The sequence below is a fragment of the Gorilla gorilla genome, chromosome 15 (assembly GCF_029281585.2).
Source record: "Gorilla gorilla gorilla isolate KB3781 chromosome 15, NHGRI_mGorGor1-v2.1_pri, whole genome shotgun sequence".
Taxonomy (NCBI): domain Eukaryota; kingdom Metazoa; phylum Chordata; class Mammalia; order Primates; family Hominidae; genus Gorilla; species Gorilla gorilla.
In genome coordinates, this window is record NC_073239.2 from 113,616,508 (window position 1) to 113,639,211 (window position 22,704).

The window sequence follows — 22,704 nt, forward strand, 5'->3', positions numbered from 1 at the left end:
GCTACTTACTTCCACTTTTCTTATCTGAATAACCAGTTCTCCATTTGGTGCGATTTATAGGTTCCGCAACGGATGTTTTTTTGTTTTGTTTTGTTTTGTTTTTTTAAGATGGAGCCTCACTCTATCACCCAGGCTGGAGTGTAGTGGTGTGATCTCAGCTCACTGCAACCTCTGCCACCTGGGTTCAAGCAATTCTCCTGCCTCAGCCTCCTGAGTAGCTGGGACTACAGGCATGTGCCACCATGCCCGGCTAATTTTTTTTTTTTTGTATTTTTAGTAGAGGCGGGGTTTCACCATGTTGGCCAGGCTGCTCTCGAACTCCTGACCTCAAGTGATCCACCTGCCTCGGCCTCCCAAAGTACTGGGATTACACATGTGAGCCACTGTACCTGGTCTGCAACGGCTGTTTTTGACATTGCTGAGTTTATCATTGCTCCTCACTTTGCTATACTGAAAAGTCTTGCTAGCATTTACATTTAAGGGCTCAGATTTAGAGGTACAGAAGACCTGGAGGACATCTGCAAGAACAAACCTTCTAGTAAGCAGATTTACTACATTTGCAAATGCTGACTCCTTGAGAATGGTGAGAGAGGAGCCACTGAGAATCCCTGGATTGCTGTCCGTCCATCCATCCATCCATCCATCCCATCACTTATCAAACCTTTATCAAGGGTTCACTGTCCAGGCACTGTGCTAGGAGCTCAGAGGACAAACACAAAATAAGCACTCTTGCTCTCAAGAAAAGCATACAGGAAGGAAGAAAATCATGGTGACAGTCAGTGCCCCAGCAGTAGCTCTGAGAGTCTACACAGGATCAGGGTAGTTTGGGTGGGTTGGGGTGGAAGTGCAGCAGAGTAGGGTATTCTGGCCTGGAAGTAGCTTCTCCAACAGCCCTCCCCAGCCCTGCATTCCTGCCTGACACACTTCAGTCCTTACCTAGAGACTACTGCAGCTATATCTCTCATGTCTAACATGGAGCCCACTTAGCTTTGGGGGGAATTGTCTTCCCTGCTTCATATCACAAAACTCTAGACAGCAGTTCTTTATCTTCAGCTGAGAACTGTTTCATGCTCTGGCATAGCAAAGTGTCTGCAGACAGAGATAAGCTGTGTTTTCACATTTTTGTCTACAAAATTAATGATCTATAACTACAATAAAACCATCATCTCCTGTCACCAGTGGGGATCACAGGACATTCTAAGCTTAAAAAAACACCAGCAACACAAAATCTCGATGGCAAAAAGTGCACATGTTTTTATTTTTCCTTTTCCTTCAATAGCGTTTTCATTTGTTAGAAACACGGAATCATAAAATGTTATTGTTGGAGCATTCCTAGGAGATTTTCTAGCCTAAGTCCTTTATTTACCAGGAAGGGGATGGAGGACGTGTTCAAGGATGCTGGGTCAGCAGGGGTGCTCGGTCCAGGACCTGGCCTCTCCATCATCAGCCTTGTTTTCCCTTCTTCAAGTGCCCATCAGTAAGTTTCAGTTCTCTGGCTGAGCTGGGGGACCCCAGCCCAGTTCTTGAAAAGCCAGCTGCTGGAAGTTCCCCACCCTGCTCATTTCCTGCTGCCTCAACTGCACCTGCTGTCTCCAGACTCCGCTCCCTGCTCAGGACTCTGCTTCTGGCCACCTCCCTTATGCTTCTCTCAGACTCAGGGAACCTTTGAGGCAGGCTGACATTTCGCCTGTAGGCACCTGCATGGTGTACCAGTTGTCAAAACACTAAAATGTTTGCATTCCAATTGGTAAACAGCCACTGCCTGATCCCTAGAGGGCCCTCCCGCCTTCTCTTGACCACCAAGTAATCCAGCAGCTGAGGGGTTAAGAACCTGCAGGGGCCTCCAGGCCCCTGCTCTAGCCCTAAGGCAGATATCTGTTTTAATACCCTCCTGATTGTTAAGTATTTTCAAGACAAACCCTGCTAAAGAGCATGGACTCTGAAAGAGCATGGACTCTGCAGCCAGCCTGTCCGGGTTGAAACCCTGGTTTCTCTCCAGCTCTGTAATGGGACAGGTTGTTTAAACTCTCTAAGCCTCAGTCTCCCCATCTGCAAATAGGGATACACACTTCATAGGTTTGCTTTGAGACTCACACTAATAAAAATGTTCTGGTTTCTATCTTGCCAGTTCTCACTGCTAGCACCTCATACTTTCTTTCCATGTCCCTGCATCAATAGTGAGGATAACCTGGGGACTTGTCCTTGGGCTATACACAGCCACATACCAGAGGCTGGGAGAGGACAGAAGGCAGGCTCTGCCTGGGGATTTTTCTCCTGTATCATGCTGGTGAAGGCTACAACCTTCTGGGCCCTGCCCTCTGCCTGCCCCAGTTGACAACTGCTTCTTCCTGAGCAGAACCTCTGGCTCCACTTGAGCCAGCTCTCCCCTCCTGTCACCCATATTCCAATGATACCCAGGGCTGCTTTCAGCCCATTCAATGCCTTTGTGAGAGCTGAGAAAAGGTGGCCACTCTGGACAAGCATATGACTTGGCAGGTGAACCACAGGCTCAATTTCAGGCTCCAATCACACTCCCTTGGCCAGGCACCCTTGTGCAGTGCACATTCTGTACAACTGTATTTGGCATTCCTGCTGGCAGCACTCAGGAGCATTTAAGAAAAGTGCTAAGAGATTTGCAAACACTGGAATATGTAAAGAAACAGCTAACTGCAATCATTAGTCTAAGCTTTGCTTCATAACCAAACAGCATGACTAATAAAGTGTCCCAAACTTTTCATTTATTTTCCTTTACTTTCACCTTCAGCCAACTCACACCATCAAGTGTCCCAAACTCTTATTATTTATTAATAATCATTTGTTGAGGGCTTACTGTGTGCCAGGCTCTGAAGGTACAGACATGACTACGACCTGAATTTTGGGAGAGAGGCAGCTGCATAGACCTGGTGCTTCCAGCCCTGGGCTGTCAGAACACTGCACTGGGGTCAAGGGCAGAAGGCCCTTCTGGGGCTGGGGTCCAGGATGAGTGTGTGGCCTTGAGCAGGGAGCAACCAGCACTCTTCTCAGCTGGGCCTTTCTGGCAGGGCTGGCCTTAGAGAAGCTCAGTTTTCATCACTTCCACCTGCACCCTCCCTGGAAGTTCCTCAACTAATGCATTTCTTTCTTTGGGAGGCCGAGGCTGAAGACTGACGTCTTCGCCCCTTTGGTCCCTGGAGGCGGGCTGCTGCCCCATTTGGGAGAGGACAGTGCACTCCTTACACAACCTTTCAAGTACAGGCGCGTCAGAGCAACAGCACATTCAACCTGTGCGGGATTTGCAGACCAGCAAGTTTTGCCGACGCGTGCTCCCGGAACAGAATCACCTTTTGTACGGTATTAATGTAAAAGTTTCATTTAAAAGACACCAGCTGTGGTCCTACCCAGGTTTATTCATATGGGACCTTCACTGGGTCAACTTAATACTTAACTACTGCTTATTATCCCATCAGTCTTCAGGGACAACCCATGATCTAATTGCCCAGCATTTATGTTGCTTGGTAACCACAAATAGAGAATAATAGTTCTTAAAGGGGCAGTGTGGAATTTCATGCCCCTGCAGTGAAGTACACTTCATTTCCCAGAGCACCCTGTGTTTTTTAATTCAGTGAATAAAAATGTGTAATGAATAATTAATTATGTGCTTGGAGGCACAATAGCTGTCTACTTTTGAATATTCATCAGCGGCATTATTAATTCACTAGAAATCCCAGGGAGGAATGGGATAGGCTTTTAGCCTAGCTGGAGGACTTAACGATAATGCTTTGCAACACGCACAAACTTTTTTAAAGCTGACTTTTCTTTGGGAGTCGCTTTCTGGGTAATTTTCCTCTTTTAAGAACATTTCGCCGTGGCCCGGATTCCCGCGGAGCTGGTGGGACGCAGACACCACCAGTGACCATGAAAAAGGCCCACTCTGGAACTCCTGCCTGGAAAGTCCATTAATAACCAGGCTCACTCGCCTCGTGAGGCCCGGGGTGTGCTAATGGGAGCGAGAAGCCTGGCCGCAGAGGCGGGAGCCCCCGTTCACTTCCAGAGAAGAAAGTAGCGTGTGCACTATGCCCTCTCTTAGCGGGGACCCTCTCCTGTCGTGGAGATGGGGACCTCGGCCATCCCTCTGCAGCCTGTGATGTATCCTGCATGGCTCCTGAGTAGCCTCTGAGGCCAGTGGTGTTAGAGTCAGGGCTGGGATCCACGCCCCTAGGCCTCCCCGCCCAGTTCTAAACACCGATGCCAAGGCACCTCTCTGCCAAGGGTCCTGTACTGTTTCCTCTGCAGTTTTCTGAGATCTTCCATGCTAGTATAATTCCTCACCCCACTTTCTCTTTTAGTCCCAGAAAAATCTTCCTGGCCTCTCAATTGCGAGCTGCCTGCCCAACGCCCGCTCCTTCCTCCTCCCTTAATAACATAACCTCTACACCACGGGACAGCGCGGCACTCCACTGGACGATTACACTTCCCAGCCCACCTTGCGGCAGGAGCTCATCATGTGACTGAGTTCTAGCCAATGAGAGGCATGTGGAAGTTGCTGGGCGGAACTTCCGTGGAGTCTTTCTGAAAGTAGGTGGAGAAGGAGTCCTGCTTGTACTCAGCCTTCCTTTTTTCCTCCAGTCTGGGATGTAGATGAGATGGTTGAAGCTCCAGCAGTCATGGTGGATCATGAGGACACTCTGAGGATGGAAACAATGTGCTTGGAGATTGAGTAAGAAAGACAGAAGGAGCTTGGATCCCTGCTGACTGTAGAACTCTCCCTCACAGCCTGAAATTACCTCCTTCCAGCCTTTTTTCACATGAGAGAAATGAACCTCTAACTTGTTTAATCTGGATTATTCTGGGCTTTCTGTTGTGTGCAGTGGAACCCAATCTTCATCGAGTTCCCCTTCCCAAGAGTTCTGTCATTTTTCCTGCATTCTTTTTAGATTTCATAGCATTTACTCTTTCCGATAGATGTGAAAATTCTTTGAAAAGTTAACATCTTGAATAATGAAAGACAGCCTGTGCAACCCACGCAGAAGTAGGAGCTTTAAGCAAAGTTTTGTAAAGAGGACTGCAGAACTTCTCTGTGTGTCTCGCTGGGACCTCAGAATTTTTACCAGAAAAGGCAGGAGGGGACTGCCTGGTTTAAGCATCTCTCCCTAACTGTGGTTTGGAAAAGTTTTTTTAATTTGAGAATTTAAACAGTCAATACAAGGATTATTCCAACCTGGTTGATCCATGCTCTGAAATGAGAACTCCCATAGTTTATCATCTCTAAGATACTAAAATGCACAATATTTTATAGATCAAGGAAGGAAAAATTCTGCCAGCTATAACGGTAAGATGCATCCTGATTCCAGAACTGTTAAATGTGAAGAGATTGCTTTTTTAGATCAATGAAGTATGGTACATATAGTTAACCAAACAGTTAACTTAAGCATCATTATCCACAAGCAGCCAGAGACATACTACATAGAATTGTGCTGTTAACTTTCTGTTCTGCTCTTGCCAAGAAATAGGTGAGAACTTTCTGTATCCCAAGCAGATTTTGTTCCACAGTAAGAAAACCAGGAAGGACACCACTTTCTGGAATTAGACCCTTATTTCTTTTGGAAAACATATTTGTCTCTAGATTGCTCAAAGTTTACTTTCTGTACTAATTCTCTCACTGGCGATGCTGGTGGTTTGCCTGCTCAGTAGAATACCCAGTGATGGTTATGCATTACCCAGATGTAGATTTTCTGTCGCTTGATCTTCTCTTCCTCTTGAGCTCTGTGTTCTCTGTGTGTGTTGGGCAGGTTGCACTTGCATTTTGATGATAAGAGGGACTTTCTTGTCTCTCTCTATCAGATGCCATCGATGGCCTGAGCCCACTGGATCACTTGCAGCTGGGGTGGACTGTTTCCAGCCCACCGACAGCTTCCCACCTCACGTACCTGGGGCTCTCTTTTTCTCGGTCTATGCGCTTTTCCCATTCTCTCAGAAGTGGCTCAACCAGTGGTGGATGAATGCTCCAGCCTACCCATCCTCTGATGGGCAATTCTGAGGCCTGCCCACGTGGCTTCTTGGAGGGTCCCCAGCAGCATGAAGGTCCAGATTCCCCCGAGAGTAACTCCTTAGCACATGCTCATTGGGTTTCTTCCTTTCCCTGTCTGATTTTCCCTACTTCTTCGCTTGTACTTCCTAGGATTGTCTCCCAAGTAAGCTACCTGCACCAAAGTCCTTTCACCAGGATCTACTTTGGAGGGAGCTCTTTATCAGAAAAAGCAAATTGCTTATTGGCATCCAGGTTGAAAATGTTTTCTTCCAGTAGGCAGGAAAGTTGATACCATATAAAAAAATTTATTGTGGCCGAAGCTTAGGGGTTGTGATCTATTGTGTATGTCACAGTAATGGCTCCAGATGAGTCCACCCCCAGGTCTCTATGCCTGTGTGTAGTCCCCTCCCGCCTTGACTCTGCTCTAGGCTGTATGACTTTCTTTGGCCAATGAAACAACAGCAAATATGATGTAGGTGGAGACCGTAAGTGCTTGCACATTTGACTTTGCCCTCTTGGGGGATTTCTGCCAACATACAAAGAAGTCTGGTCTAGCTGTCTAACCTAGTGGAGGACAAGACACCATATTGAGAACTGAGGCACCCCAACCAGCAGCCAGCACTGTCAGATGTGAATGGGGTTGCATTCACATGGTGGCTCAAAGGCCCTCCTGCACCAGACTCAAACTCGTAGACATCCAATTGTTTTAAACAGCCCCAATAAGCAAATTTTTAGCCAATTAGAGTGAGCATTATTTGCATATCCTACAAATCAGTGCCCAACATCTGCTAACCATAGATAAGATAAACCTTGTAGCTATAAAGACCCCTAATTTGCAGCTCTCTGACCCAGACTCCCCTCTGGGCTGCTGAATAACACCACGTGCATGTGTAAGACTCCTCTCCAATCTCCCTCTCCCCCAGGAGTTCTTTTGCCCTCCTTCCCTTTGCTCTCCTTTACCCTTCTGGGTGGTGGCCCCTGGACAGCGTCATACCGTGAGCAAGTTTTCTTGCATGCAAACCTGTCAAAGTGGCACCCAAATAAAGTTCACTGTGTACTACTGCCACCTCATGGTTATATCTTTTTACCTGATCAGCCATGGAATCCCCCAAACCCACTACAGTGGGGGAAGTCAGAAAAGACAGAACCCACTAAGGCTGATGCCCTGGGAGCTGTAGGCTGCTGAGAGGCTGCAAAAGCAGGGCACAATGATGGAGTAGAGACCCAGAGTAAGGAGGCCAAGAGAAGGGGGCAAGGAAGAAAGAAAAGTCTGCTGGGGCCAGAGAGGGAAAAGCTCCCAGAAATGGCAGAGTGTCAGCAGAAAGGAGAGGACAGCTGGTTTGATTAAGAGTTGCTATAGATTATGTAAATAATGGCCAAAATTCCTTTTTGGATTTCCCCACTTTCAATGGGACATTGTTTTGGGACTGTAACATTTGGGTCCAGGCTTTATATCTGATGCACAATGAATATCCTTCCCATATCTTTTTTTTTAACCCTCTAGTAAAGCAATAAAAAGTTTCTTAGATTTTTCTATTTCTCCAAGTTCTTGACTGAGACATACTGCATTTGCTTTTAACAAGTGAAAACAATAATACCCTGCAGTCATAACTTAAGCCATCACCATTTTCCTCAGCAAAGTCACACTTTTATGAAAGTTTGCCAGGAAGTTTAAGTGCATAGATTTAGATCAATGAAGACTTTCTTGCATTTTGTTCTTAGCTTGAATTGAGACTGGAAGTCATATTTACATGTATCTTTTACTCCTGGGAGTATAACACTGTGCTGATAATAACTGTAGGAAAGCAAGCAAACTCTACATTCTGGATTTGTCCCTGCTACCCCTATGCTTCAAGTGAGGAGTGGAGGAATCATGAATAATAAATAAGGAGATAAGAGAATGAAACTGGGAAATCAATTTACTGCAAAATATTTGCATCTTTTATTAAAAGAAACTGTGTATGAGACCCATAACAGGGTGTGATGATTTATATTTTGATTTGATGCATCTGCTCCATGCCTCTGGGAGAAGTGACGTTGCCCAGGCATCCATGCGGGACTTTTCTTTCCCACTGATCTCAAAGACTTGTGGTGTATTAGGGTTCAGAGGGACTGAATGTTGATTCTGTACCCCTTATTTTACAGAAAAGGAAACGGAGGTCTGGAGAAATGATGCAGGTTGGCGGCAAACCCAAGATTCACCTGGAAAAAATTCCATTCTCCTCAAAATGTAAGAAAATGTGATAAAGGGATAGAGTAAGAAAATGTGATAAAGGGATAAAGTAAGTCATAGAAGTGTGCATATCCACAGCCTTTTACATCTTTGCTAAAAGTTAGGGAGACAAGAATCCTTGTCTCCTATTCTGATAAAAACACACATAAACACAGCCGAATGCACATTTGAATATATTTGACATCTCTTTTGACAGAGATGGGAGAAATCGTTCACTGAATATATACGAGACATTCCCACCCCCACCCTCTCCCTACTCCAAGAACAAGTTATAGCCAACAGATCCTCTTTTGGTGATGTGGTAGGGAATTTGTGGACTTGCTTTTTCCCTCTCCAAACCCTCTCTGTGACATAAAAATTATTTTTAAAAAGTGATGTCCCCATTGGCTACTGCTGATTATTTGACAATATGTGAAGCTTAGGAATTTCTACCCACTCAAAACCAGAAGGCCTGTGATGGTTAGCATCTTCCTTTTAGGTTGTCTGCAGTTGATGTCATTTGCAAGACCATAGTTCCATTTGGCGGCTTCCACTCTGCATTGATCTTCCCAGGAATCCACTCCTCCCTTTCAGCTGCTGCCCTACGGATTCGTGATGCTGCATTGCTTACGGTCCCCCATGCTGCTCAGGAAGCTCCCAATATTCATGGCCAGTACCTTCTCCCATTTCCTATAGAGGCTCTTCCAGACTCTCTCCACCATCCTTACCCTCTTTTCCTCTCAGAGTGTGACTGTGCCTTCTACTGGCTGGGGTAAACAAAAGCTGTTTGGATGTGCATGCAAAGCGTAGCTATTAGACTGCCTGCTTTTAGCATGATGCCTGGCATAGAGTAGCTACTGGATTCATGTTTGCCAAATGGTTGAATTAATGAGGCAGCAACCCTGGAGGTGCAGGTCCAGTGGAGCTGGGGTTCAGTCACAATGAACACAGGCATCTATGGATTAGGGGAAATGAAAGAATCCATTTGGATGTACCTTGTCTTAGAGTGGAAAGACTGGGAACAGAGCGAGGTCTGTTGCCAGCTGTCCACATGACTTTCAGGAAATAATCCATCCCCCATCAGTTCATTCATTCATACATTCACTCGTTATCCCATATACCATCACTCAGCACTTGTTCCAAGCTGGGCATCATGGTAGACAATGAGAATGCAGACACAGTGAGATACACTCACTGCCTATAGCATGCTCTGAGTCTTGTAAGAGACGTGAATAACTAAGCTAACATGGTGTGAATAGTCATGAGGCACTGAGTCAGGGGCAGTTCCAAGCAAGGAGATTTTATTCAGCTGGGGCAGGTGGTCAGGGATGAGAAGGGCATTGGAGCTGAGGCTTGACAGATGAGTTGGAATGTGGCAAGTGAAGAGAGATGGGAAAACAGGGGCCTCTCCTGGGCAGGAGGAAACTGGGAGGGAAGCAAGTTTTGAAGGTCTGAAGGATTAGGAGCCTTTGTGAATTTCTACCTACAGTGGAAAAGCTGGTGGGAGAATATCCTTTAGCCGGGCCAGAGTTCCCATGAGGCTGCTGGGGAATCAAGTCCAGGGCTTGCTATCATTTCAGATGGAGAAGATGGCTGGTGAGAGGGGCACTGACAAGATTCCTGGTGTCTATTTGTTATTAGCCTTTTGAACTTGTCTCTGCCTTGGGTTTGCAGGACTCCCGGGCTTGCCTGCATTTGCAAACACGGAGTTTGCCTTTGTGGTGTAGATGAGGAAATTGGGTCCCAGAAAGGACAAGACAGGTCCAAAGTCACATACAGCCATGTGCAGCCAAAATGTTAGGTGGTATTACTCACAGAGGCATTCAGTGATGAACTGAAAGTAGTGCTAGAAAGAATGGAGGTCGGAGGGAAGAAATCCACAGGACCCCATTCATTAGCAATCTGGTCCACACAGAGCTTTTAAAGGTTGGAGTGAATATTGGATGCTTCCTCTGCTTCTTGGGCCTATTTCTCCTTCTAATTCTAAAGTACCCCAGCTGCCTTCTGGAGTATTACCTCTTCTGCTTTGCATTCTGGAAGGAGCTGTCATTCAAAGGGCCCTTTACTTCTCTAGACAAATAATGGGCACATGACCCAAGCTCAACCAATGAGATTCTCTCCTGAAATTTTTGAGCACAGACAGGCATGTGTTATTTAAAAAGGGGCTGATGCTGGTTCATCCCAACAATGGCCTGTGAGGGACACTATATAGTCCTGGCTATCTACAGAACCAGAGTTGCCCTGGTCCTGTCTGTATGTATCTAGTCTGGCTTTCCCTTCACTTCTGTGAGGACCTCCATATGTGTGGTCTTTGGGTGGGCTAATCTCTCTCACTTAGCCTCAGTTTCTTCATTCATATAGTGAGATAATAATACCACCTTGCTGTGCTGTTGTGATGATCAAGTGAGCCAATGGGGTGAATGAATGCATTCTGCAAACCGTAAAGTGCTCTAGGCATGGGAGCGGCTGTTATTATTGTGAGTATTATTAAGGGACAGCTAGTGGTCACAGAAAGCACAGCCTGAGAGTGTTTCAGCTGGTCCTAATGAGCGTTCATTGTTGCTTTCTCCAGTAGTTCCTTTTAAAATGCATCGTGGAGGGAGCTCAGGGGGAATATACTCTGCTGAATTCATAGTTTTGCATACTGTTCATTAAAAAGAGTTTCTAAAAATAGATTCAGGTCAGAGAAGGTGTCCCAGACAGGAACGTTTATCAGAGCTTGACCCAAATCCCTGTGATCTCATTTTCCAACAGCCCAGCTGCCTGGGGAGACAGACCTGACCCAGCTCAGCCTTTGTGGCCATTTTCTGTCTGTAGAGAGATGTGGAGCCTTTCCCTGCACCTTTGCGACATGAAGTCCCACCTGGCACCAAAGCCTTCTAAAGTGCTGGAGCCGAAGTGGGCTCTAGGATCCTGTCCTTTCCTGCTTTGAAATGGCTTTCTTCTTTGACAGCAGTTGGAGTCATGAGTGCAGATCTGATGGGCCCACCTGTGATGTGCCCCATGACTCCATTTTGTGCCTCTAGTCCGGGCTGATTTTCTGAGTTTCAAACCTGTGCAGGCTGAGCATCTCTCCTGGAAGGTCCATGAACCCACTTGCCTAGGATAAGCTCATTCCATACCACACCCCATTCCCAAACTTGGCCTCCTGCTCCTCCACCCACTCTGAGTTCAAGCCTGAGGGGTAGCTCCCCCACTGCCCCCCTCACACCCAGGCCCTGGAAAGTCCTGCTATATTCATCCTTTAAATACCTGTAGGCTCTGCCTACACTCTCCATCTCTCTCCATCTTCTCTTCTGCAAGCTCAGAGTGAAAAACCAAAACCTTTTTTTTTTCCCTGAATAGGAAGGAAGGGAAAAGAAGTAATGGTACATGGGAAGGAGAGGGATCTAGAATTTCTAAGGACAGACCCCTAAAAATCTCTTATTTCATACAGAGAAAAACTGCAGTTCTAAACAGGCAATAGACCAGGGCTGCCACTGGCCCATGGAATGTCTTTGTGAGAACAAGGAAAATGCACCCTTTTCTCTAGGCTGATGTAGCCCTGTTCCAAGGTGCATGGCTTGGCAAGCAAAGTGCAGACTAGATTTCAACCTCTAATCACTGCCTTGTGCAGTAAGCCACCTGCACAACCATATAGGGCAGACTTGAAAATGACGCCTGAAATTCCACAACCAAAAGGCTAATAGAACTTCAGATGCATTTGGGGCTTTTTCCAGTGTACTCCTTGAGCTCATGGGGACCCCTTTCCCTCCAAAGCTGCAGCAGCATTTCAAAGTCACTGAAAATGCAGCCCATGCCACTACCCTCTGTCCTAGCATCTCAGTGGATTGGGATCTTTGTGATGAAGAGCAACAGGGTTTGCTCAGCAGTCATGACAATCTGGTGCTTTCACATCAGAGGTGCTTTTTGCCTTGAACCAATGCTGGTGACACCTCATGGCAAAAAAGGCAGTGCCTCATCCAGTCCATCACCCATGGAGGCAGAAGCCTGCCCTCTTTATTCTAGAACTGAATTGTAGTCGCCTACATAATTTATAGAGGTGGTAATCACTCATTCGCTCAGAAAGTCATGCCAAATAAATGCCAATCATATCAGGCAAACTCTGAAGTCCTTCCCTGTACATCCCATATATGTTACTTCATAAAATTATCCCAACAGCTCCATGAAGCAGCATTATATCCTCATCCTCCACATTCACTAATAGGTAAACTGAGGCTTAAACATGGTTCATTGCAAATAGGGGCCAGAGCAGCATGGGCATGCACACCTTGAGTCCAAAACCCTTGCTCTTCTATCCTGCATCACTCTCTAGCAACCAGAAGATCTAAGTTCCTGATCCTGTTTGACTTCTAGGTCACTGTGATTTTGGGCAGGTGACTCTATGTCTCTGAACTTCCATTTCTTCATCTAAGAATGTCATCCCAGACTATTTTACAGGTTGTTACGATAAAAATAACAACAAAAATACTCAAAACATTAGGTAAGGCACTTTGAAAGGTGATCAGTGATATACAAATATGAGGCATTGCCAACTGATCCCAGCACAGGTGAGCCCCAGCAGGTCAGAGTAGTGGAGCCCACTGACCTGCTGGCTGCCAAACAAGTCTTTACATTTGTAGGCTCGAGTGCCCTCCAAACAGCCCAATCAAAGTGGAGGAAGGAAACCCACAGGGTTATTTCCCATTGTACTTCTTTATATCCGATGATGACCCAGAGGCATCCCAAGTAGTTCTAGGAAATCAAAGAGATTTGGAAATGCATTGAAAGAGATGGTGGAGTCATGCCATTCAATTCATTTTCTCTGTTTTCTAAGTTTTTGGTGTTTTGGATATGACTTATAATGAAAGGAATCAATCTATTATTTATTTATTTTTAAGACAGAGTCTCACACTGTCACCCAGGTTGTAGTGCAGTGGCGCCATCTTGGCTCATGGCAACCTCTGCCTCCCGGGTTCAAGCAATTCTCCTGCCTCAGCCTCCTGAGTAGCTGGGATTACAGGTGTGTGCCACCACACCTGGCTAATTTTTGTATTTTTTAAATTATACTTTAAGTTCTCAGGTACATGTGCAGAACGTGCAGGTTTGTTACATAGGTATGCAAGTGCCATGGTGGTTTGCTGCACCCACCAACCCATCATCTACATTAGGTATTTCTCCTAATGTATCCCTCTCCTAGCCCCACACTCCCCAACAGGCCCCGGTGTGTGATGTTCCCCTTCCTGTGTCCATGTGTTCTCATTGTTCAACTCCCACTTATGAGTGAGAACATGTGGTGTTTGGTTCTCTGTTCTTGTGTTAGTTTGCTGAGAATGATGGTTTCCAGCTTCATCCATGTCCCTGCAAAGGACATGAACTCATCCTTTTTTATGGCTGCATAGTATTCTATGGTGTATATGTGCCACATTTTCTTTATCCAGTCTATCATTGATGGGCATTTTGGTTGATTCCAAGTCTTAGCTATTGTGAACAGTGCTACAATAAACATATGTGTGCATGTGTCTTTATAGTAGAATGATTTATAATCCTTTGGGTATAATTTTTGTATTTTTAGTAGAGACAGGGTTTCACCATGTTGGCCAGGCTGGTCTTGAACTCCTGACTTCAGGTGATCCACCTGACTTGGACTCCCAAAGTGCTGGGATTATAGGCGTGAGCCACTGTGCTTGGCCTATTTTTTTAAAAGTGCAGTTCTTTCTGGTTACACATTGGTCAAATGTTAGGTTTCTAGCTGCCTCTCTGCTGCAGCCAGGGCGTTTCAGTGGAATTCAAAATTCTCCCTATTTTTCTTTTCAAATTCCCACCATCGAAGGGCAGACACTGGTTCTGTCCTCTCAGACTGTTGTGATGTTGGAGGTGGGCTGTGGCTGGTGAGGCAGGAGGCCAGTTGGAGGTCTCACTCTGGATGTTTGGCCTGGAGCTGTAGTTCTCAACTGGGGGTAGTTGTAGCTTGCAGGGGGACATTTCACAGTGCCATTTGTGTCTAGAGATATTTTTGGTTGTGTGACTGGGAAAATGTTCCTGGGATCTAGTGGGTAGAGGCTGTGGATGCTGCTCCACAACCTGTAATACACAGGACAACCCCTCCCCTTCTCACCTGCCTGCCCCTACCCCACCAAAAAAAAAACATGTATGGCCTCAAATGTCAGTAGTGCAGGGCTGAGCGTTAAGAAACCCTGGTATAGAGGAAATCTCTTGGCCTCTCTGGGCCTCAATTTCCTCCTCTGAAAAATGTAGGTGAGAAGGTCATGCACTAGATGATGCCTAAGGTCCCTTAAAGCTTCAGCCATCTAATTTTATCTCTGGTTCCAGAGTGACTCAGAGGTTCTGCATCGCTGGCTTCCTCTCCCTGTGACACCAAGACCCCATTATAGCATCTCCAATGCCAGGGCACCGCGTGACATGGCACTCAGCTGGGAGACACCAGCGGGAGGCCCTTTGCAGAGACAGTCGCTAGAAAATGCCAGCCTGGAAGGCAGACACTCTCAGCCCCCAAATCCTTTCTTTATTTGCTTGTTTTCATGTCTTCTCCTTCAGTAAGGCACTGTGAGTTCTGCGTTGGCAGAGCTTTGGCTAATTGGACCTTCTCGTCATCCTATCACATGAACACAGAGCCCAGCAACTGGCCCAGCCTTTCCAGCATGTTCTAGCTTTGGCTGATTTTTTTTGAGATGGGTCCCAGCAGCTGATATTTGATATCAGAGCCTCTCTCTCTCTTTGGCTTTTCATTCTACCCACTCAAGAACTTCCTCAGGCTCCACTTGGGCTCTGCCCCCTCCCCATCCCTCATGCTCCAAGGTCCCTTTGTTCTTCCTCATCTGCATTTGAGTTGGCTGTCTAGTGGGCCTTGAGTCCTGACTCCACTGCATCCTATTTGTGTGATGTGATAGCTATGGAGCGGCGGCCCAGGTCTCCCTCCAGAGACCCTGCTGAAAGAGGGTCATAGGTAGAGAGCCTTCAGCTGCTACGTCTTCCGGTCCTAGGTAGCACTTACCTGAGATCATGGCCTTCCATGGTCATGGTGGGGTGATGGAACTGGACCATTTCTGCCTGACCAGGACTCCTCTTACAGGCAGTTTTTGCTCTGGGGTTACCCATCAGAGTGACCAATGCTTGCTCAGAGCTCCCTGTGGTTGGAGTCTCTTCCTACCCAATCCCCCTTCCTTCCCTCTGTCCTTTCCCAGGTATCGGACCTGGTGGAGTCATGCTGTTCAATTCATTTTCTCTGTTTTCTAAGTTTTTGGTGCCCTGGATATGATTTATAATGAAAGGAATCAATCTATTATTTGTTTATTTATTCATTTTTTTTTTTTTTAGACAAAGTCTCACTCTGTTGCCCAGGCTGGAGTGCAGTGCACCACTGTCTAAAGGCTCTCCCCTCCCACTCCTCCTTTGTCTCCCCTTCATCCCTCTTGTCATCTGCTTCTTGAAGGATCTGAACAGATGCATCTGAGCATGTCAGTGAACATCCCTAAGTCTCAGTTTCCTTGTCTGTGTAACAGAGAATCAGATTTGCTGCATTTCACAAGGTAATTTTGAGGATTAAATGACAAAAAAGATGTATAACTTTGTAAACAATGCAGTCAGGCAAATATGATGCATTATTTTCTCCTCAAAGATTGCAGGTCTTAGGTCCCATTCCTTGGAGACCCCTGTAAACCAACAGCAGAAAAATGAGATTGCTTTTGATGTTTTAGTTGCAACTATTCTGTGTCAGGTGGGACTGCATCATGTTAAGTATCCCAAACTCCCACCTGCTAAATGCCAATAGCTTTTGCCATCCCCATTATTGCAACCATGAAAAATGACCTCCTACCATTTCTAAATGCCAGCTATTGGGGCTGCCTGGTTCCTGGTTGAGAACCACTGTGCTGAACTCTGTCCAGCTGATATGTTAGTAGGTTAGTAGATCCTCATCCTCCCTAAGTATACACTTCAACTTGGGCCTTGGGGGCCTCAAGTCAGAGGAATTAGTGCTGTGGGCCTTCTAAACACTGGGCCAAGGCAAGGATGAGTGGTTTATGGGGAGGAATTAATCACACCGCAATCGGGTGTTGGCACAATGACTACCAAGGGCAACACCTGGTATGGCACTGAACACTCTATTGACAAAATGTAACAGAAAGCTCAATCACTAGAAGTTCAAATATCCTGGAATGGGCAGCCAGAGGCTGGGTTTGGAAAGCTCCATTAATGCAGAGATAGGATTTTTAGGGGGCACCAACCACAGCCAAGTGGAATGGCTGGCAGCCAGTCATTATCAGGCAAGAGATCAGAGGTGTATCAGGTGACCTATTAGAGCCCAGTTGGATTGTCCCAGTTCATCTACAGAGAGAATCTGATTCTTGAGGGGCTGACCTTGGATCCCTCTGGTGAGCAGCTACCCATGGGTTACAAGGTTCTCCTCTGAGGGTCTCACCCACCAAAGGGCCAGTAGAGAGCTCAGAAGGGAGGCTAGGAGGCTAGGAAGGGAGGCTCCAGGTGTCTTTTTACAGCCTTTGATAATGTAAGATTTGCTTTGTGGCTGCTTCTTCTATTTTCACTGACATCCTCTCTTATTTATTTTTTGAATATAGTTAACATTTGAATATAGTTTTGTTACATGCCTTATTCCTTTATGGAATAAGAAGGTGGCAGAAACAAATTTGTGAAATAATAAATACACCTTTTGATGCTACTCAAATCACTCTCAAATCAGGCTGACTACTGTATCAGCCAGAAAGTCTGCCCTGACCATGGTCAGCAGCTACAGCTGGTGGGAAACTCCATCTTCCAGAGTCTTCTTCACCGCCCACTTGGAAATGTTTCCTGCTGTTTATCTTCTCCAGGCATCTTGTTGCCTTTGCTTTTGATTCATGGCATCTGGGGAAATTCTTGCTCTCCAAGAGGCCATGCAACTCTAGATGAATCACTTAGCCTCCTACAGTTCCTTAGCTTTAAAGTTGTGATAACAACAATACCTTCTCTGCCTGACTCAGAGGGTCATTGGAGAATGGTTGAGAAACTGTAACAGAGGTGAGATCTTGTTTGCAAAAATGACCACAATTGTTCTTCAGCCTGTATCCTTGCAATCCGATTTTGTAGCTCCTCTCAGTGGGTGACATTTGTTTCTTGACCCCATGAATCTGGTTTTGTGACTTGCTTTCATCAGTAGAGTGAAGCAGAAGTGATAGCATGCCAGTTCTGAACCTCCACCCAAAAGACCCTGCATGCTACTGCTTGCTCTCTTGGAACCCTGCCTGCGTTGTGTGAATGTGCTCAGCCTGGCCTGCTGGAGGATGAGAGCATATAAAGCAGAGATGAACTAGAGGCTGCTTAGACAGACCACCCAAACCTGAGCCAATCTGGAAGCTGACTACAATAGAATGAATGAACCCAGTCAAGACCAGAAGACCCAACAAGCAAAGCCCAGTCCAAATAGCCCACACTTGGAGTCATAAGCAAAATATATGGTCACTTTTTGAAGCCATGCAATTTTGGGATAGTTTGTTATGCAGCAAAAGCTGACTGATGCACTTGGTGTACAGTAGAGGAAAGCTCAGTGGCATTAAGGCCAGGTATTGTAAAGCTAGGATGGGGAGATCTGGGCAGCTCTTGAGGAAGTGCAGGGCAGTGAGATTCCAGAGCAGCTGCCACCCCTCTGCACTCTCAGGTCAGGCAAGGAAGTGCTGAGCAGTTGGGTATCAGATGTCAGGGACCCAAATTGCATGCAAGCAGAAAAAAAAAAATCTAAGGTTGTTATTTATAGCAAAAATTTAAACAGGGAAGCTCTGTCAGTTTTCTGAATTACTGACAGTTGCAGAAATGTTAATACAAATCTTTATAAGACTGGCCAGATGTTCGATATTAAACAAGCATCTGTTTTGTATAAAATACTTTTTATGCCCCCAGCACACTGTCTCTTTCTCTCTCTCCCCTTCTCATCCCCCTTTATTTGTCCTGATCCCAGGCTGGATCAGGGCAATGGCTGAGGGTAATTGCCTCAGCTATAGTTTTATTTAGTTTCTGAATGCTAGTGTCCATGGTGTCAAAAATACACCCCAAAAAATAACCCTGGGAAAGGTTAATAATGGCCTTTCTGGTGTCATATTCTGCACTTTATATGTTGTGGTAATTATTATCATTAGGGCTGTAAGAATGTCTAGTTATCTTTCTTAATCACATACTCTAAAGAAGTACTTCTGAACACATATCTATTATTTAATCAAAATCTCACAGTTATTGGCATTTGTGCTCCACCAGGGCTGTGTTTATTTTCTGTTTGCAAGGGGGGAGCTTTGCCTCCCAGAAAAGAGGGGGTCCCGAGTCCATACCCACTTTCATCGCTGTCATAGCATGTGACACTTGGTGCTATTAATATCGGAGACACCAAACACATGTTATTACTCCCCACTCCCCCTTTTGACTGCATTCTAGGAAAAGCACTTTTATTAACAAATAAAGGGGCAAACACATGGCACAGATGAATCTTGCTGCCTGGAAGAGGAGATTTAGTGGGGCTGAGACCTTTGGGGATATGCTGTTTCCAGGGAGGGAGAGCAAAGCAGGTCAGTGGGGGCATTATGGACTCCCTGTGGTGGCCACCTTGAGGCGTACTTACCCATTGCTCAGGAGGGAACTGCTCATCGGAGGAAGGAGACTAACCCCTAAAGGGGGACCACTATGCTCTGCTTGTTTTGAGGGTGCTTCAAACCTCTCTTCTTCTTCGTAATCCTCACAATGACCCTGATATGGTTTGAATTTGCCCCCCTGCCCAAATCTTATGTCGAATTGTAATCCCCAGTGTTGGAGGAGGGACCTGGTGGGAGGGGATTGGATCATGGGGGCAGATTTCCTCCATGCTGTTCTCATGATAGTGAGTGAGTTCTCATGAGATCTGGTTGTTTTACAGTGTGTGGCACCTTCCCTCTCTCTTCTTTCTGCTCCAGGCATGTAAGACGTGCCTCCTTCCTCTTTGCCTTCCACCATGATTGTAAGTTTCCTGAGGCCTCCCCAGCCATGCTTCCTGTACAGCTTCCAGAACCATGAGCCAATTAAACTTGCTTTCTTTATAAATTACCCAGTCTCAGGTAGTTCTTTATAGCAATGTGAGAATGGACTTACATAGACCCTATGCAGAATGTATCACTGTCACATTTTACAGATAGAGAAGTCAAGGCTCCGAGAGACTTACTTGCTCAGGGTCACATAGCTTGTGAGCTGGAACTTGAGGCTACCGCTTGCTTGATTCTAATGTGTATGGTTTTATCATAAAGCCATGCATGCTTCCCAGCCAGCACTGGCCAAGACAGTGGCCACTCACCTTGTGTAGCTACTGAGCACTTGAAACGTGGCTAGTCCAAACTAAGATGTGCTTTAGATAAAAAAACACTCACTGGAGTTCCAAGACAAAGTACCAGGAAAAAAAAAGACTATTCATTAGTAACTTTTAATATTGATTACATGTTAAAGAACATTTTGTATAATACATATTGGGTTAAACAAACTATATGATTAGAACTAATTTCACCATTTTCAAAACTTTTAAAAATGTCACTACTAGAAAATTTAAAATTACAGCTGTGGCTTGCATTTGTGGCTCACATTGTATTTGGACAGCACTGTCCCCAACTGTAAATCTCTGCGTGCTTCTTCAACAACAGTTTGTCCTATTGCTTAAGAGCAGTGCTTTTCAATTGGGGGTGATTTTGTCCCCCAGGAGACATTTGGCAATGTTTGGAGGTGTTTTTGACTGCTGCAGCTTGCAATGGGGAGGGTGCTACTGTCATCTAGTGGGTGGAGGCTGAAGATGCTGCCAAACATCCTACCGCACACAGGACAGTCTCACAACAAAGCCTTGTCCAGCCCTAAATGTCACTCGTGCTGAGGGTGAGACGCCCCAGTGTAGAGACGTACCTTGTATACTTTGTTCTCCTGCTGGGGTCCCCAGGGATGTCAGCAGTGATTTGAGAGAAAGAGGAACACTGCTGTGATGGTGTCTGTATTGGTAGTTTCTTCCTCCATTTCCCTCTAGAACACCCTCCTTCCTGATTTTTTCACAGAATTAAAAACCAATATCTGACCATAATTGTCACATAGCCCTGCCACGTGACCTATATTTTTTGGAAACATATGCAAGGGTGGCTATATGTCTTCAATGGCATTTTTAAGTAGCAAACTTCTTCCTTCCAGAAGAACACACAGCTCAAGTGAGGGCAGGAAAATGCTATTGGAGTTGGGAAGATCTGGCTGGAGGAGGGGAAAGGGGGCTTCCTAGAGAAGAGTGAAGGAGGGCTGACCCTGTGTTGGAAGCAGGCCCTCAGACAGACTTGGGGTGGAGGTCTTTGGGGCTGACATGAGCTCCAGCTGGGAGAAAAGGCCCAGGGAGAAGGAGCTGAGCCCTGGCTTGGGACACCTACAGCAGTGAAAATGATCCAGGCATGTAGCAGGTAAGGAAGGTCATTTTGCATTAGGGGTTGACTCTCCCTGGACCCTGGCAAGAGCAGTGGATTCTCTGGGCAACTGAGGTGGTACAGTGCTCCTGGAGGAGTTAGATATGGCTGAGGCAAACCCACAGGGGCCTGACAAGTGGAGGCCTGGGGGGGAAGTATGGAGAGCTGAGGTGCACCCTTCCCACTTTGAGCAGAGGGGAAGTACTCAGAGGGAAATGCGGTGCTGCCAGAAACTGGAGCCTTCAGGAGCAAGCAAAATAACTAATTGGCTCCAGTTTAGGGTCTGCTGTGGTCTGATGTTTGTCCTGTGTTGAAACTCAACACACAAGGAGATAGTATTAGGAGGTGGGGCCTTTGGGAGGTGATTAGGTCATGAGGGTGGAGCCCTCATGAATGGGATCAGTGCCCTTATAAAAGAGTCCCCAGAGTGCTACCTCACCCTTTTCACCAGTGCTTGCTTTCTTTTTTTTAAATTTTTTTTATTTTTGAGATGGAGTCTTGCTCTGTTGCCCAAGCTGGAGTGCAGTGGTGCAGTCTCAGCTCACTACAACCTCTGTTTCCTGAGTTCAAGCGATTCTCCTGCCTCAGCCTCCCACGTAGCTGGGACTACAGGTGCATGCCACCATGCCCAGCTAATTTTTTTTGTATTTTTCATAGAGATGGGGTTTCACCATGTTGGCAAGGCTGGTCTTGAACTCCTGGCCTCAAATGATTGGCCCACCTCAGCCTCCCCAAATGCCGGAATTACAAGTGTGAGCCACTGTGGCTGGCCTTCCACCAGTGCTTTCCATGAACCAGAAAGTAGGCCCTCACCAGACGCTGAATCTGCTAGCACCTTGATTTTGGACTTCCCTGCTTCCAGAACTGAGTGCAATAAATTGTGAAAAATAATAAGCTGTTGTTTAAAAGTGACCCAGTTTATCGTGTGTCATAGCAGCCCAAACAGAATAAAACAGGACCTAAATGTGTCCCCAGAGGGTGTGGCCTGGAAAATACATTTGTTACAGTTGTGTAACGGGCACAAAACTCAGACCATTAGCTTACGTGTGTAAGAAATTTTACTCATTTTCTCATTACTAGCTGTGGCATAAATGGCCAGCTATTCACCAAGGATTCATGAATCCCTTCAGGAATGTCTGGGAATGGCTGTCCAGCCAGGGGAGCCCCTGGCCCCTAGCATCTAGGTGGGGTCACCGACTACTTCTCAGCAATGTCATTGCTAGGTTGTGGGTAAGAAACAGATGTATCTTCTCTACCCAGTCTTTTCTCCCTCATTCTTCTCCCTGTCTCTTGAACAACTTCCAGGTGGCTATCAAGGCCTAAGATGATCTTGGAAGCTGCAGGCTGAAGATGGCAGGGCCTGAGTCCCTGAGCTACTGTGTGGAGTAGAGCCCCACCTCTTGCTGACCAGGAATATAGGCATTGGCGGTTACGTAAGTAAGGAATCAACTTCTGATACGTACAGTCGCTGAGATTTGGGGGTTTATGTGTTATGGCTGCTGATGTTACCTTAATTTCTATTGTGAACCCTGTAGTGGGCTGAATTATGTTCCTGCCAAGAACTATGTCCAAGTCCTCATCCCCAGTATGTGAGAATGTGACTTTATTTTAAAATAACATTATTGCAGATGTATTGAAATTAAGGATCTAGACTTGAAATCATCTTGGATTTAGGGTGGGCCTTAAATCCAATGATGAGTGTTCTTAGACAGAAAAGGAGGAGATGCGGAGAGAAACAGAGAAGAGATGATGTGAAGCCTGAGGCAGAGATTGGGGCAATGCATCTGCAAGTCAAGGTTTGCCCCCAGCAGCCAGGAGTGAGGCATGGAGCATATTTACCCTCAGAACCTCCAAGAGGAACCAATTTTCCCAACACCTTGATTTTAGTCTCCTGGTCTCTGGAACTCTAAGAAAATAAATTTCTGTTGTTTTAAGCCACCCAGTTTGTGGTCATTAGTTAGGGCAGTCTTTGGAAACTAATCCAAATCCCATTCCACTGACTGATGTTCACCCAATTGTGATTCTATGCGACCTCACTGTAGCTCTTTCCCGCC

The 22,704-nt window shown here is 46.0% G+C and overlaps 1 long non-coding RNA gene across 1 annotated transcript in view; it reads left to right on the forward strand.

The window, feature by feature from the left end:
- The first annotated feature begins 4,542 nt into the window (after nucleotides 1–4,542).
- The window catches only part of LOC129526722 (uncharacterized), a 70,492-nt gene continuing 52,330 nt past the window's right edge, over nucleotides 4,543–22,704 (forward strand). The window contains exons 1-3 of the long non-coding RNA XR_008671455.2: nucleotides 4,543–5,308; nucleotides 8,153–8,237; nucleotides 21,956–22,083. This is a non-coding gene — a long non-coding RNA (uncharacterized lncRNA). The remainder of the gene's footprint in view (nucleotides 5,309–8,152; nucleotides 8,238–21,955; nucleotides 22,084–22,704) is intronic.